Source organism: Euphorbia lathyris, chromosome 9, assembly GCF_963576675.1.
Source record: "Euphorbia lathyris chromosome 9, ddEupLath1.1, whole genome shotgun sequence".
NCBI lineage: Eukaryota > Viridiplantae > Streptophyta > Magnoliopsida > Malpighiales > Euphorbiaceae > Euphorbia > Euphorbia lathyris.
Window position 1 is genome coordinate 40,419,793 of NC_088918.1, and position 11,612 is coordinate 40,431,404.

Sequence of the window (11,612 nt, forward strand, 5' to 3'; positions counted from 1 at the left end):
CACTGTTTAGTCTCTCTATATTTAATCAATATTAATCTCTTGGTCATTCTGTCTATTTTTTTAGTTTTTAATCGTCATATTTGGCATAAACAGACATACAGAAAATAACAGAGGAACATGACCATTTTGTATCTACTATAGCTGTCGTGAAAGCTAAAACATGTTCGGTTAAAAACTAGATAAAATGACCAAATGATTAATATTGATAAAAAAAATAGGGATTTTATAATGTGTTGTTAAAAATAGAGGAACTAAATATGCATTAGGTAAAAAAAAGGGGACTCATAAATTATTTACCTAAGAAGAAGGGTAAAGCCATCGATCAATATTAGGGATTTCTCTTCATTTCTCTTCACGCCTCTTCCATCGCGCCTCTTCTATCTTCACCCTCTCTTCACCGCCTCTTCTCCGCTGTGAAGTTATTGAGAACTACGGTCATCGTTGCTAGAACCAATAAACCCTTCCTCTTAACTCCACCCTTGAGATTCTTTAACGACCGATTCAACGGTCCAAATGCAAGCCCAGTTGCTCTTCAGATGATCGATTACGCTCTCTCTCTTGCCAAATCTCAGAAATCAGGTTTTCTTTATTATTTCTTTTCATTTTAATTTTGGGATACGGTTTACATTAATTTCGTTTTTGAATTGGTTTTCTGCAACTTTATGAGTAGATGAATCTTATGGGCAAGCTATGCTGGTACTGGAGCAATGTCTTTCTTCTGAGTCGACCGAGGGCCTAGGTATCGTGACCCAGAATTCCAAGGGGATGACCCTACTCGCTATGTCTAACTTATTATTTGCAAGGTTTTCCCTTTCTTCCCCTCGTTTTAAAATGTGTTTCTATTTTGGGGTCAGTTTAATTCTAGTCTATCATGAAAGCTATTCTGTTCTTAAACTGACATTATGTAGAGAGAGTTATGATGAAGCAATGGAGAAGCTGCAAACAATTTTGGACTTGGAACAATCTTCTCTGGGTGTTAAGGTAAGGAAACTACCTCTTTCACCTACAAAATTCTTGATTTCATCGTAGCATGTTATGACTAGAAACATGGTTTATGTTGCAGTTGCTGCCATGGAAGCTCTCGTGGGACTCAATTTAGCTTTGGGCAATGTAAGTTGCCTCAAGCTCTGTAGTTCTCATTTTCTATCTAGATTAAAAAAAGTAAAAGTAAAATTGCATTGAGACTTAGACTATTCTCCCTATATAGGATGATTCTTCATCAGTACTAGCAGATAAATGCTTAGAACGTTGGGGAAATGATGAAGATGCAGATGCATTTGTCAATGCTCGTGCTAAAGCAGTTAAAGGGCTAGTTGAGCTTCTTTGGGGCAATATTGAATCAGGTAGACTTAAAAACATTTTCGGCTATATTTTCACTTGTGTAATTACTGAACTTGCTACTTTCGTGCAGCTGTGTCATTATTCCAAGGATTTAAGGACAGTGAGGATTGTGTTGGTAAGTATCTCATATGATCCTAAATCCTTTTAGAGCATTGTATTTTACCATATGCTGATGTTGTGATTGGAAATGCTGCTTTGTCATTTGGAGAGTTCTTGCATGCCACTGGTAACTTATCATTGGCGAAGGATTTCTACCAGAAAGTTATCAATGAAGTACCTGAAAAGAAAGACTTCACTGACATGCATTCCTTATCAGCTTGTAACATGTCTTCATATGAAGTTCTGCTTGCATCCATCTGTGCCTTGGGCAGCTTGAGGCTCATATGGGGTGAGCTTAGATTGGTTTATCTTTTATTGGTCATTTCTGCTAATTGCTTTGTCTGATTCCATTTTCATGTTAATAAGATTTATTTCAGGAAATTTAATGATGCAGAGGAAACATTGACGAAGGCATTGAATAAAGCAGAGCAACTTTTTGGTGGGTTACTTTGAAGTTTTCTTTGTAATTTCAAGTAATATGGAAAAATCTAGAGTAGATTTTTGGGTAATATATCAATCAATTCTATGGTGTCTCATTCGATATAGGCTCTCATCATCCCAATGTTGGTGTAGTTTTAACTTGCTTGGCTCTGATGTTTCGGCATAAAGCGGTACAAGAGCACTCAAGTTCCCTTTTGATACAGAGAGGTTTGTACTTCTACATGACTTATATAAAAATTTTGGTCATACTGAACTCTTAATACATTTTCCTTCATTCACTAGCTATTGGGTTTTACAAATTAAAGATGAAATATATCTTGGATTGTAGAACTAGTGTGCTAGAATTGGACAAGGCAATTTGACTTTATAAGAATATTGTCCTACAAAAATCATAATTTTTGAAAGATGAAATTGGAACAAAGGTCAAATTGCCCAAACTTGAATGCTATGAGTTTCAAAATGAATTTTGATTTATGTAAATTTCTTGACACGAAAATGAAAACATAACACTCTTAAATTGGGATGTTCATTTATCGACTCAGATTATCAAATATACTGTCGCATACCTATAAGCGCACCTTAGTTATGGAGCATTGTAGTTGGTACAAATTGTCACTGTTTTGGAATCCTATTGTATCTTTGTCAGGGACTGTATCAGAGGCCACTAGATTTTTTTTAAAAGCTCCACCACTTGATTCAGAAGGTATGTGGAGTGACCCTTCCCTTCAACTATTTTAATGAATTTTATGGTTTTTGAGTTTTAACATATTTTTTTCTTCCGGCTGCATAGGCAATATAAGGATGAAATTTTCAAGGCAGGATATAGGGTTTTGTCTTCGCGGTGGGAATTAGGGGATATATTCTTAATTATGTGTGCTTTGGCGTGGTTGCCTTGTAGAGACAATATTGCTGCAAATTATGTGAGCCGGTAAATTGATTGTTAGTATCTTTTCTCTTTATGATTTCTCGTTGGGTCCATCGAGTAAAAGACATGTATTAGATGAGCCTACTATTTTTCAAGTTTGGTTTCCTGTAAACTTAGGTTATTCAAATCATTACGGGAATGACCATGAAGTTTTGCTGGTTTTCATTACTGTTGTTGCTTCAAACAACTCTAGTTTGACGGTTCCTTGATACATATTCTGTGAAATGAACATCACTATTTATTGTGGGTAATGTTCATATTTATTGTTTCAGCATAAAATTGAACAAAAATTGGATTTGGGGTTTTCGTTTGATTAGTCCCTGATTATGGGTTTTTAATTTCTTGATGCACAAAGGGCTAATTGAAATGGAAGAGATCATTGACCCATTTCGTTTCTCATTTTTTTTGTATGATTGATGAAATGATGAAGTGTTAGATTGGCGTTTTCTCAATCTATTTCTGTTGCTTCTTTTTTATGATTATTCTCTATGTGGTTTTAGTATTAGATATTTGAGTTGTTACCGTTATTTCAATTTTGAGTTAGTAGGAGATGATTTCTGGATTCTTAATGTATGGTGGTTTACTAGGTTAAGTCATTTGTTGATGATTAGGGGTATCAATTCGGGTTATGGTGTTATGTTATCTATATGTTTCGTAGGGTTATATATGATATACATGCAAGGAAAATGATAATTGTGTTAATCATGTCAGGTCAGTCGGATTGCGGGTGTAAATCTGGTTAATTGTTGCCCCTGTTTATGATTGAGTGGTGTTTTGATTTGTGTATTTCACCTAATGGCTTGTTTTCAATCCTGCTTTCTCCTCTAGGAACTGAGTTTCCTGTTTTTGGCAATAAGAAGGTGGACTGTTATACTAAAGTTAATAACGCCTAAATTTATAGCATGACGATTTTCGTGCAGGATTACGTGTCGAGTGTTCTATCTTGTGTGGCTTTGTAGAACTCATAGTCTAGGACGTAGCAAGTGTGGTATCTTTTATGGATATATAGGTTCCAGAGGTTAGAGATGATATAGAGGAGACAAAGAAGCAGCATTGCCAAAAAAAAAACTCCATAGCAAAGAATGAAGAAACAATTCAAGCTGTTGAATCTGTTGTAGATGAAAACAATTAATATATATTACTTCAAAATATGAATTTCTTTTATACATGAAGGTGGGTAGGCGTTATATAAATTTATATTTGACTTGAATAAAAGAAAAACAAATTTAATGATACACATAAGAAAAACAAATCTAACTTGGTTGTAATTTCACTTTATAGCATATTGAGTCTTTACTCATAGATTTTTCCAAAGAATGCTGTAGACTTGAGTTGAATGGGATAAACTAGCTTCTTTGTTCTAATATTTTTATATGATGAGCTCAAAAGTCAAATTGTATGCAGTTGATAACTACAATTGCAAATGCCATGACCTTAGCTGTGTGACTACTATTTTTTATAATTTGTATGGCTATTATGCTAGAACCTTTTAGTATTTTGTTTTCTGTACATTTTGAGAGCTCTTTTAAATTCATTACAGTTGCTTCTAACTGTAAATTTTGGTTCAGCGCTTGCTGGTTCGCATTAATGCGACAAAGACTGAGGTTTTTAAGACTAATATAAGATGCCCCCTGTTATTGCTTAACAGGTTTTGATGCAACCAAATTTACAAGCCAGCCCGAGACTTTGTAATGCATATCAAAAGCCTCCATCGATGAAATGGTGTTCGTTCGCTTTCGTGTTAGTGCAGTCTATGATTTCGAGTTCGTTGTTTTTGAGGAAATTGCTGGGTATTAATATCTGTATTTTGGATTGTGTTTCAGAGCCGAAGAGCAAGGTCAGCTACAGCTTGTGGAGCGAGAAGATATCGATGACGAAGAGGACTTGTTTGAAGCCATTGACAAGTGGAAGATGCCAAATCAATGCCGTTGAGGTTTATCTATGTTATTGATGTTTCGGTATTAAGATCTGGTAAATTTTGCAGTCATCTCACAAGGAATCAATGTTGGAGACATAAAAAAGCTTCAAGATGTAAGGATCTATACCTGCAATGGCTTGATGATGCACACAAAAAAGGTATGATGATTTTCAAATTGTTGAAATTCTGCAAGTGTTGATTTCATCTCTGATTGCTGTTGTCTCCATTTTATTATCAGAATTTGATATGGATCAAAGGATTATCCGAGGCTAAATTTGATAAGATATACGAAGCTGCTGAAAAGCTTGTGGTTAGTGCTCAAAATGCTGATAATTGAATCTAGGCTTCTGTGCTAAATTTATACGATACTAGTACTAGATTTCCATAGTTAGGACTTATCTCTTCACTTTATATTCTCTAACTACTACGTATGTCTCTTTTTCTTTCTCAGAATTTTGGTTATATAAGAGGAAGTGATGCTCTTATCAAAGTAAGTTGTACACTCTCTCTGCTCTTTTTAATTCGAGGAGAGATAATATTCGATGCAACGAGTCAAGTTCTCATACGTAACAAGAGAAAGTAATGCTAGTTTTCAAACCTGTTAAAAGTAGCTAAAAGGTCCGATTCTTGTTTATTGTGACAGAGGAAGTCCGTTATTCGTATCATGACAGGAAGCCAAGCCTTGGATGAACTCTTGGGAGGTAAATCTAAATTGTAGTACTAGATGCTCCTGAACATCAACTCTTGTGCAAATTGCTTGTATTCGATTGATATTATTTTTGTTTTTTAATTTAACAAAGGCGGGATCGAGACTATGTGTACAACAGAAGCATTTGGGGAACTCCGCTAAGAAAAATTATATTCCAGAATATAATTGTATCTTTAGAAGCTGGCCTGATTATCAATTGATAATTGTAAAATACGTAATCTATTGACGTATCAAGTACTGCTCCTACATTATGTTTTTTTCAAATAAGTAAAATATTATCAATTGATGTAGGAGCAGTAATTGATAATGGTAAATTACGTAATCTATTGACGTATTGACGTATCAAGTACTGCTCCTTCATTGATAATGTAGGAGCAGTACTTGGTAAATTACGTTTTTTAGATGCAGGAGCAGTACTTGATAATGTAAGAACCACATTAAGTAAAATATTATCAATTGACGTATCCTTAGAAGCTGGCATGATTATCAATTGATAATGGTGTTCGTTGAAGGCGGAGGTATTTCTGGGTATTTCTGGGTTTAGGTGTGTATTTATTTGCGTTTATTGTCGTCTGTTTATTTCATGCTTGCCCTTTCATGCTTGCTCTTTCTCAATTGTGTTCTGAATTATTCATCTTCTTGTTGTTTCAGTTTTATTTAATTAGCCCTGAATGTTTTTCTTGGTTCTCCCAAAAATTCAATTTTAGTTTAGGTGATTGTCTATCTCACCGTTATTGTTTACTTAAGTACATAATGATTGATTATTTTGTGTTGTTATATAATGTTTTTAGAACATCTTTTGGATTTTTAATTTTTGTACTGCTATGAGTTTCCTTCAATCCAAAGTAACTAAAAAATATATAAATGATTCTAAAAATAAAAATAAATTGGCAATTGTTTAAATATATATTTTGTAATTTTTTTTTTAAAATATCAATATTTTGCGTCGCGCGTGAGGAAGGAGCGATACAAAGTGTACCAGATTAATCAGGGAGCTTGTGTCGCGCACCCTTGGAGCGCGTCACAAGAATTATCATATGTTGTGTCGCGCACTCTAGAAGCGCGTCACAAGAGTTATGCTCTATTGTATCGCGCGCGTGACAAGTGCGACACAACAGATGAGTAGTTTGTGTCGCTCTCAAGAGCGATGCAAAGTTCTTGTGTCGTACCCCTGTTGTGTCGCACAAAAGTGCGACACAACAACCTGAAAAAGTGCGACACAAGTAAGCATTTTTGTACTAGTGTATGATATTAAATGAAATAACAAAATAATGAAAAAATAAATAAATCAATTACACAATAATAGCCTAAGAAGAGTTTATTTATAATCACTCTCATTTTATTTACGTCCAGGTTTTCCAATGTGGGATGTTTATGGAATAAGGAAGCACCAAATGAAAGAGGAAAGAATAAGAAAGAATCAATCTCACATTGGAAAATCGATAAAAATGAAGCACAAAGTGAACTTATAAATAGACAAGTGGATGAGGAACCACCAAAGAGCCTCAAGTTGGGCTTCTCCATAATTTTTTTTGATTCTTTTTATTAAATATTTAATAAATATGGGTTAAAATCTAAATTTTTAATTTTTTTTTAATTGAACCCGGGTGAGACTGGTTCATTGGGTTGATCTCGGTTCGCCGGTTTCATCCGCTTTGCATGGGGTCATTAATGACCCCAAAATGCTATAACCAGACCGGAAGCTTGGCTGGTTCAACCAGTTGGTCCGATCTAGTTTTAAAAACCATGCCCCCCGTAGCCGATCGACTATTGTCGGGAAGTTATAATAGTTTTTTGATAAAAACTGCGGTAACCCATTTGAGCCCCAAGAACCACCCATTAACTAAAAAAACGATAGGAGATATAAAGGGGGGACATTTTTTTAGAAAAGATGAGAGCTTTTGGTGAAAAAAAGATACAGAAAGAAGTGAGAGAAAGTAGAGTGAGAACGTACAGAAACTTCATCTTCTTCATCTTCTAAAACACCCCAAAAGACATCCAAATCAATCCCAAATCATTCCAAATCGTGAGAAATCATCCAAAATCATCCCAAAACATCAATAATGACCAGAATTAAGAGTTTAGAGAGAGGTTTCTAGAGAGAAAGAAGAGAGAAAGCTCTAACTTAATCTTCTTCCATCTAAATCACTTCCAAAACACATCAAAATCATCACAAATCATCCTACATATCATTTGAGATCAAAATATTGTGTTTTGAAGAAGTTTCTTGAGAAAGACACACTTGAAAGTGAGTGAAATCCTTGATTTCCTTCACTGATCCTTTGGGTAATCACCCAATTCAACACCCTAATTCTTCTAAGAAGCAAGGAAAGGGATCAAATCAGTCAATTAAGATCAATTCAGTTAGTTTAGGTCCAATTCCACCAGTTTGGGATTCTGTTCTTGTGTTTCAGTTGTTATCTTGTTCGTTTGCATTCGTGAGTCTAGCTCTATGCAAATCCGATTTATAGCACCAAAGCTAATATCCTGAAGGGTTTATAAGCCTTCCTTTAATTATGCAATTTGATTTTGATCCGTAACTTTTGTTTAGTTTGGGGACTAATCTATAATTTTCAGTAAATTTGGGGACTATAATATGTAATTTTCTATTTCGGTAAATTTATATTTAATTAGGTGTAAATAGGAAAATAAAAGCTTAAACACGTAAAATGTGATTAATTACGGGTTTAAAGGTATTTCTGGAATAAATATTAAATATGTTAAAATAGATAGATTTAGTTCACAGGTTTAAATGCATGCTGATGTGATTAGACAATGGGATCTGATTGAGTCATAATTGATCGAGTTTGATGTGGTAGTTAAATCCAAAAGATGGATCCTAATGTCCCGCAGTTGACATTTATCTGTTTTGTAAGTTTAATAGATTTATTTCATTGGACTAGATCGATTATATAGGGCTATTTGTGCATTTTGAAATGTAATTTATTATTGAGTATTTTTTTAAAGTAACTGAACTTTATTATGAAATAATACTAGCATCCCCAATCAGGGTGCTCTCAAAGAATGTATGAAAGACAAATGAATGAATGAATCAGCATAGGAACGTGCATTTCGGGACAAAACATGAGCTGCACCATTTACTAACCTTGGAACAAACACCATCGAACAATAAGGGTGGTACTAAGTATAACTCTTATCTCTTCAATAAAAGTACCGAATTCCGTGAGGTTCCTCCGATTTGTCAAAACACATTGAACCACCCTTTTAGCATCAGGCTCAAAAATGATATTCTGATAGCCGAGGCTGAGTATCGATCCATGGCCACTATAACATGTGAACTCAAATGGTTGAGTTAGACCTTGTTTGATAAGCCACTTAATGACTTAAATTAAAATATTAAGCACTTATTTAATTTAAGTGCGTTTGATAACAATTATTTCTTCACCACTTAAATTAATAAATTAAGTTAAAAAACACTTGTTTTGGTAAGTCAAAATATTTAACTTAATATTTTAATTTAAACATTATCAACTAATATTTTTATAATAATTGTATCACTCAATATTTTCGGCACTTATAATATTCAGCACTTAATTTTCAGTTTTATCAAACAACACCTTACTTGTTACATTTCACTACCTATTTCAATGAGATGTGATAATCAAGCAATGATTTGTATCACATCTAATCCTATTTTTCATGAAAAGGTGAAGCATATTAACATTGACTGTCATAATGTGAGGAGCATCTACAATAAGGATTCATATCTACTCCTATATACTCTTTGTGCTCCAACATATGAGCAACTAGCAGATTTATTAACCAAAAATGTTTCAGGTGCTCATATGCATTCAGCTTTATCCAAGTTAGGTTTGCTGAATTATGCATACCCAACTTGAGGGAAACGTGTTGAGATAGGGTAAAAATTGATTGTCCTTGTAACAATTGCCAGCTAAGCAACTATTAATACTTTTACCTTTAGGGGGCGTTTGGTTTGGGGTCTTCAGGAATGGGAATGGGAATGGGAGGGTTTCATTCCCTTTGTTCTTGTTTGTTTAAAAAAAAAAACCCATTCCCTTTACCCATTTTAGATTAAACCATTACCCCACTTTAGGTTAAGCCATTACCTCATGCCCTCTAGGGAATTGGATTCCCTTTACCCCATTCCCTTTCCTAAACATATCCAAACATATAGAGGAATTAATGGTTATTCCTTTCCTTTCCTTTGATTTCCCTTTCTTGATTCTTTTTCCCTTACCCCTTGTGAACCAAACGCCCCCTTAATGTCTTACTGATTTGTAATTTGTTTCTTCCTTGTGAGTGCTATATATAGTAGCCTTTTATCTTCAATAAAACTAATTCAGTTTCATATCATCTTTCCTTCTCTCTAAATTAGTTTATAGATGGGCCAATTTCTATTTGAATTAAGGGGTAAGGGAAAAACAAAGTTGCAACCTATTAATCAACATAACCAATAATGATAAGGTCTTCTACTTCCAAGTCAATGAGAGTTCTCTCTTCAATCATCTCTTCTTCCTCAACAACCATTAGTAGAGTTGCCATTCAAGTGTGGAAAGGAGCCACATGATCCGGTGGTTTCGCTGTGAAGCCAGAGGGTGGCATATGGCTAAGGGACGAGGCAAAAACCACTGCGTCATTAGGTTTTTCGTTAAGTTGATAATATTAATACTAAGACCCTATTTATTTGGAGGAAAATATTCTGCAGGAAAATATTTTTCTAATTTTATAGTATTTGTTTGGGTAGGAAAATAAGTAAAAGGAAAATAAGTGGTAAGTCAATGGAAATGGTAAAACATTTTTTCCAAAACATACGCGTTTAGAGAAAATAGGAAAAACGTTAAAAAATGTAAAAATACGAAAAATATTAAACAAGAAAAACATGAATAACGTGAAAACGTTACAAAACACGAGAATATGAAAAAAAACCTGCAAAAAACATGAAAAGGTGAACAAACGCGAAAAACACAAAAACGTAAAAAAAAAGCAAACACTTGAAAAGGCACAAAAACGTGACAATACGTGAAAAACGCGATAAACATGAAAAAGACGAAAAATGCAAACAAAATACGAAAACGTGTAAAATGCGAAAAACATGAAAAAAACGTGAATAACATGAAAAAGTAACAAAATGCGAAAAATAAAAAACCCGAAAAAAAAAGAAAAAGGAAAAACTGAAAAACCGAAAAATTAAACGTGAAAACACGAAAAAATGAAGAAAAAACACAATAACGTTAATAACACAAGAAAAACGTACAATTTATAGTAATAGATTTGAGGGTAATGTTGTCTTTTGAATGAAAAATTATATATTCTATTTTATCTAGGGGTGGCAACGGTGTGGGGCGGGGACGGTTATGCAATTACCACTCCGTCCTCAAATGTTTACGGGACGGTTTCGGGGAATCCCCATTAAGTGATTCGGGGATTTTTTTCATCCCCATCCCCTCCCCATACGGTTTCGGGGAATCCCCATGCCCAATAAATTAATAGTACTATTTGTAATTGACAATTAAAATAAACCTAATTTAAATAAACTAATTATATTCCGTTGAAATTAGCTAGTTCTCAAAACAAAATAAACTCAATTAAAATTAATAATACCTCTAGCAGAATTTAAATCACAAATCTATCTGAGCTAGAAGAATTTAAAATATAAAATGGTAAACCTAATAATACTCTGTGTAAAGTCTAATATGAGTTAGAAGAATTTAAATCACAAATCTGAGTTAGAAGAATCTAAACAATCACAAATCATAAACATAAAATTTGATATGAGTTAGAAGAATCCAATGTATGATCAAGTAAAGTTTAATATATATCTATATATATATATTATAAAAGTCTGTATATATATTTTGTCATCATGTTACTAATTTACATGATACATTGGTATAAAAATAATAGTTAGAAATTAAAATTAATAATTTTATTCGGGGATACTTACGGGAATTTACACGGTAACGTGGCGGTGATCCCCACTGGGCGGATATAGCAATCCCCATCCCCATCCCCATTTACACGGTAACGTGGCGGTGATCCCCACGGTTTTCGAATAATCCCCTCCCCATTGCCACCCCTAATTTTATCTTATTCCACCAACCAAACATATGAATAGTTATTCCTAAGGAATTTCTATTCCATTCCTTGCTATTCTATTCCTTTGGAATACCAATTCTATTCCATTCCATTCCGCGAAC

General features: G+C 34.0%; 1 pseudogene; it reads left to right on the forward strand.

Annotated features, from left to right (window-relative positions):
• The first annotated feature begins 341 nt into the window (after positions 1-341).
• On the forward strand, positions 342-6,228 carry LOC136206874 (uncharacterized; annotated as a pseudogene).
• The last annotated feature ends 5,384 nt before the right edge of the window (positions 6,229-11,612 follow it).